General features: G+C 41.2%; 1 pseudogene; it reads right to left on the bottom strand.

Moving 5' to 3' along the window:
- Positions 1-5,189: 5,189 nt before the first annotated feature.
- Positions 5,190-6,164, bottom strand: LOC149146304 (uncharacterized; annotated as a pseudogene).
- Between the last annotated feature and the right edge of the window lie 402 nt (positions 6,165-6,566).

Here is a 6,566-nt window from a genome sequence, read left to right as displayed (position 1 = left end):
TCCTCTGATACCAGGTGAAAATTCTATCACTGCAACAACTAATTTATTTTACCTACTTATTTTCCAATAAGTTATTTACGAAAACCCTTCAGTAAACATTAAAATAAATTTTGTTGCAAACATCACACCACAATACAGAAACAAATACATGCACAAGAATCAAACACAACAACACAGATATTTTGGACAATTGTCCCCGGGAAAACCCAATGCGGGAAAACCGGTACAGCAAAGGGGGATTTTATTAATCAACTGTTCTTGAGTACAATTGGGTGCCAAACTGGCTTACCCAATAGAGATAAATTCCCCAGCACCTTCCCCAGACTCACCGTCAGACTTGCTGGCCTTTTTGCAGCTCCCAGACCCTCTGCATTAGCTCCTGCCTCTTTGCGTCAACAATGGGCCTCTCTGCATCACCCATGCAGGCCCTCCAGTGACTGCACAGTCTTGCTGCCTCTGCATATGCCTCTCTAATCTCTGTGTTGATCTTCTGGTACTATTCTTGCCTCTCTATTCTGTACTTGCTACCTCTTGCTGCAATCCAGACCTCTAGTTCGAATTTCTCAACAAACTCCGCTCCAGAAATCGAACTCACTGGTCTCCCTCAGTATGTCTCCAACTGACCCTCAAGCCTTCTCTTATAATTTTCCTATTGATGAATCAACGGCCGAGATTAAGTCCCTAATCAACAACTGAGATTAAAATAGACTTGATCTTCATCTCTTAGAAGCTTCTCATCCTTATCTTTATTAATACCCATTAATATTTTTATTTTCCTAAGTTTAGACTTAGGAACTCATTAAAAATATTAATTATTTTAATAACTCTTCATCCGGATGAAATTTTCCAAAGCGATTTCTGGGTTTTGGAGATCTCATGCTCTTTAGTCTCTCCAACAATTTTCATGGCTAGAGCACATCTGATGCTACCCCAAAATCAACACTACCTACCTTCCTTTCAGGACCAACCCAGTAAGACCCTTCATCTCTTCCCAATCATACTCGCTATGCATGCTCAAGTAACTAGAGGGAGGGACCGAGCTAGGGATAACCCTTCTAGCTTAGGCAACGAATTCCCTGACCTGCCAGGGAGGGCTCATATAAGACCACCTTATTTATAACTAGCGGAAAATAGGGTCTAAGGCCTTTGCGTTCCTTTGCTTTGCTGGCTTGTAAGATATTCTAATATGATGCAAGCTAGTTGAGTGATTTTAGTGGGATAAAACCCCCACAGGTGTATGTATGAACAACGTTAGCTAAGGCAAGAAAAGGAGGCCCCACACCAGGCGTTGAAGGGACCAAAAAATCTCCTTGTTGCTCCTTACTTCACAAAGAAAGTTACCCCTCATACGGCTCACCAATTTCACTTGCCCCGAGAATGTTAGGTCGGGGGGCTCAGGCGGGGTATCCCTAAGCTAGTAAGGTCCTGAACGCATAGCGAAGCTAACTCAGGCGACGCGGCGGGGCCAGGAAAAGAAGTTGAAATAGGTAATGTAAAACCTTACGCTCTCTTACCGGTCGGGAATAGAGGGAGGGTTGGTTTGTATAGAGGTCGGTCCTTTGCAAGAGACAGGAGGGTAGGTCATTACCTGAGCTACAGCGGGAAGCTAAAGTTCGGGAAGAAAGGCCTCATCATTATCTCCTGAACTTATCTCCCGAGATGACCTTGTCTCCCTAAATCAGTGTAAGACCTTCTAGCTCTTTGAGGGGAAGAAAGAAGATAGAAGATATAGGGATAACCTTGGTATATTGAAAGTGATCTCTTTTCAATTTAATAAGTGTGCGCTGGAACTGAAGACTCATATATAATTAGATACATGTTTGAGTGTAAGCGAGTCAAATGTGCGCCTTCTCATAAGAGAGCAGTCTGGGTAGCCATGCAAGATTGGATTTCTCTCGATTGATTCACCAATAAGAAAGAATCACTCATAGGTGGGGAAATCTCAATGGGGAGGGGGTTCGAGCCCGTGTTTGCTGGTTGGTGGAACCAATATGCTTTCAACCTTCTTAGAACATCGAAAAGCGTGCTCACTCAAATGATATGCATGCTAGTGGGGCACGCAAGCAAAGTGGCGAACGGGTGTGTCACACATGGGAATTTGCCGAACAATTCACTCTAATAAATCACGTATATAATAGCGGCAGAGATATAACCAACCAAATAGAATCTCGTCATCTCGCACCTTCATCGCATTTTTCGAACCATGTATCTACACGTGCCATTTAGGAATAGCCAAAGGCTCACGCCAACACTCCGATCTTCAATTTCTACCAAGCTGACACCACGTGAGTTAGCTCGGTAGATAATGGGATAACGAGTAAGCTTGTTGGTCCATCCCCTCTTGAGAGAGAAACCACAAGGAAGGTTGTTTTTTTACGCCAATCATATGCCAATGTATGTCTAGCCAATCGGGATACTACTTTAGAATGAGTAGCTATAGATGTTTATTCATCCATAGTTAGTTGAGGCCACGCCCACTTAACCATTCGTGACCGACCAACAAGAACAAGAGCAGAGGCATTTGAACTGGAAATACTCACTCCCCTATTTGTTACCCACCCATCTATCTGTGGCAGAACATACATACTCCCATCCACCATCTATAGATAGGGGTTAAGTGAGATCCCAACCATTTCTATTTTGGTTGAGGCAGGCTTATCCCAAGACTTTGAAATCTTCAATTTTTAATGCCCTTAAATAATAAAGGGGAGAGAGGGGAAATCAAAATTGGTTGCCCGCCAAGCACTAGTTGATTCATTGAGATAAACTCCGAATGAGCGAGCCAGTCTGGACTTTGTTCGGTGAGGTTAGACCTTTCTTTCTCCCACGGGTGAAGGGAGGGGTGGATAGTCGAAGGCTTTATAAACTATTTGCTAAAACATAACCCTCCTAATTTGGAGATAGATGTGGGAAGTAGCTTGATCCCCCATCATGCATGCGCCCATCGAACCAGTTCTCTCTCTCTCCATAGTTGAGATCTTTCCCCTGGAAGAAATAGTTGAGATGTTCGTTCTCCACACCCACCCCCTTATTTATATAGAAAGGGGAATGGGATGGTTGAGATACTTATCCCTGAGATACCAATTCTATCTACGGGGTGGGATGGAGAAATAGATATATGGAAAACCGGAATGAGAGCATGTCCTGGTAATGGGGGAATAAGAATGGTGTTTGCGGGCGGGATATGGAATCGGAATGAACTGGAGAGAGGAAATGGCAGATATCCTCTCTAATTATTATATAGAAAGAGGTGGGGTGGGCGTATGGGAAGAATCCACTAACATACGCTCCGCTCGAACATCCACATCTATCCCTAGGTGGAATTTTTAAAAACGATTTTTGGGTTCTGGAGATCTCATGTGTTTTAGCCTCTCCATAAAGTTTGAGACTAGAACACCATCCGATGCTACAAAAGCTAACATAGAATAAAAGTATAAAAGTCTTCTCTTCTACCCCTGAATTTTCTTGGAGGAAGCAAACATGACTTTAATGGGGAAAAAAGTTTCACTGTCTATAGCAGATAACCAATCCCTGATTTGATCATGTGATTGCCTTCCAGTGGACTGGAATGATGGGCTGGATGTGGAAATAAGGAGGGTAGTTGACAGTGCAAGCATCTCTCTCTATCAATTAATGGACACCTACATAGCATTCATGAGGTGTTTTCATGCACTGACCAAGTATAAGATTACCATACAAGGATACTTTGCTTTCAATGCCAATCAATGATTTGGTAAGATAGATATGAATGGAGTTTTCTGGAATGAAAGATTGAGACAATTGTGACGAAAGCCCTTGGTCAGCCAGGGGACCACAGTGCAGTTACAGAAGTTCAGTTACAGGACGTTCACAATTTTGTTATATCATTGTTTTTGTTTATTTAGAGTTCTGGACGGCTCTGCTAAGAGAACTTCAGGACTAAAGTTTGTAAGCAGTCAAGTAGTTCAGACTCCAAAGTCTTAGTTAGCGTTTCTTACCAAGTGTTTAATCTTGTAAATCAAGATCATATTCTGTTTTAGTAAGGTCTTTCCGTCTCTCTTAGGTGAAATTCTGAGTTAGAGTCAAAATAGTTTCTTCTAAGGGCAATAGGATCCCCAATTTTTTGTTTGACTTATACAATTGATTGAAATTTTAGCCAAAGAATCTTAACTGCCTTCCAAAGCTGGCATCGTGATCACACAACCATTTGACATAAATAGTTGCAAAATCCAATTATTGAGAATCCTAACTCACCTTAATACACCATACATGCCTAAAAACAGCCCCACCTCAAACCCATCTTCTCCCACCTAGGCTATTTATATCTATATGTAGGCATTTAACTCATTTTAGTACCATCATCACAGCAGCCACAATTTGTCATTTGTCAACGATAACCATCGTAACAAGACTTTCGAGTATGATGAGTACTTGACAATGGCAAGTCTTTTTGGTTCAGCTTCAAACTCAGCCAAGTTTGTTCGTTCGGGTTACCTCCAGCAAAACTGGTCAAACTCACAGAAGCGTGACGAGTATGACCAGTTTGTTAAAGTTTCAGACATTAGCCTATTTTGAACATTTTTCGTGTCTTTTATTTGACGAGTTTTATCCCGAGCTTTCTCTGAGTCTGAAACATACTCATACTCATCAGTTTTGTTGAGTCGTTCCAATACTCTTACTCTTAAGCTTTGTTGAGTCCTTTCCATAATCTTTGGCTTTGTTCAGGCCTTCCCTAGTCATGTGATTATGCCCATGATGGAGACAAGTTTTGGTGAAGTTCAAAGCCTTATCACTGTTGTCAGTAGGGTTTTGGTTTAATGGTTGGGCTGTTTCATACTCTCACCGGGGTTCAACTCCACCAGAGAGATACATGTTTCATCCTTCATGGGCCACCCTGCCCATACCAGTGGACCATTTCATGCAGTTGTAGCCAAGAACCAATCTTAGGCATTGTTGGTAGATTAGATGCCCTTAAGTAGGCCATCTCAGCCAAGGGGATTTTTGTGCGTTGTAATCCAACTGCTACATTTCATTGTAATACTCCCAGAATAGCGAAAGCCACCCTCGACACAGGACTACTCAGCGGCATCTTGTCCAAACAACCAAATTTACAATTTTACAAATTACAATTGCCTTACAAAGAGAAGAAACATGTCTGGAGATAGCATTCACGACAAACATATCCAGAGATGGTATTCATTAGTAAAAGGTTAAATCCAAACTTTCAGCCACCTCACCATGTACAATTTTATTCGAAAGAAACATGTACAATTTTATGATAATAATTCGCATTTAGGTTTACAATTGGGCCTCATGAGAATCGAACTTGGCAAATGCCAAGATGCCAAGAAAAACACAAATATGGCATGTACCTTAATTCTTGAAGAATTTAAAACAAACTAAACCCTGAAAAAGGTAGAAAGTAAATCCCTGCAACAAAAGCACAGACCTGCTGAATGGAATTACAAGTTTATATAGACAGCAGCAGCAGTTCCAGTCGTGTAACCCGCCATGATTCTGGGAAGCTTGGGGCCCCGGGTTCGATACGTGGGGCCAATTAGAGGAAGCCTTTGCGCTATCAAATGTGATGATAAAATCGCCACAAATCCCACCGGGATGTAAAAGGCCATGCTTTTGAAAGCATTGGAGAGGGCCATGTCTGGAAACAGAGCTACGATGAATGCCTGAAATTCCTCTAAATTTAGCGACGTTGATTTCCCTTTGCTGAGCAGCTTTAGCTTCCTTAGGGTGCGGTCCATTTGGAGCTGGGTCGGGGGCTGAGGTAGCCATTTCTGCTGAATTTTGGAGGCGAAATCATCGTTGGAAGAGGAGAGAAGGGTGTAGACGCTAGTGGAGGCATGTAAGAGTTGATACAGATAGGGGCCTGGGAAGGCGTGCTGAGTTAAATTCATGCATTCTTGTCATGGCTGACTGAAATGAAGGGGAATTTCTAAGATCGTTTTCCACTCTCTTGGAGGGAGACAATCCCATTCTCAAAATGATTTCGAACCCAGTTCAACAAAGCAATTGGATCTGGATCTGATCAATAGCCTTCCGTGGACAAACTTTGTTGATTACATCTATTTAACAGCCATGAAATTTGAGTAGTTGTTTCTGATATCGGCGAAAATCTATCCAGAATAGTGAAAGGTTCCTTTTGAAACTTCGCATATTTGTGGTGTGTTCGTTAACTTTAATAGTTGCTTTGCGACGATATTGAAATCAGTTTAGTTTCATGGTAGTTTTGGATTTATTAAACCTGTGTTCGGTAAGTTTAATAGTTGTTTTGTGAGATATAGAAATCAGAAATCATTTATGGTAATTTTGGATTTATTAACTCGTGTTTGGTAAGTTTAATAGTTGTTTTGTGAGGATATTGCAATCATAAATAATTTTGGATTTATTAAGTTGGAGGGATTAAATCTTGTTTTATTTTGAAAAAGGTTTGCATATCAAGAGACTTGAGAGGTAAAAGAGATTTGGATGTCAAGAAATTTGATTCTTCCAAGTATTTGGTAAATCTTGATTAAAAATGGATCTAGGCTAGTTAAATTTTCCATTTAAAAATAGATCTAGGCTAGTTAAAT

This window comes from Pinus tabuliformis, chromosome X (assembly GCF_031772625.1).
Source record: "Pinus tabuliformis cultivar Carrire ecotype Pingquan chromosome X, CPIR1, whole genome shotgun sequence".
Lineage (NCBI taxonomy): Eukaryota > Viridiplantae > Streptophyta > Pinopsida > Pinales > Pinaceae > Pinus > Pinus tabuliformis.
This window is presented reverse-complemented; position numbering and strand designations above follow the sequence as displayed.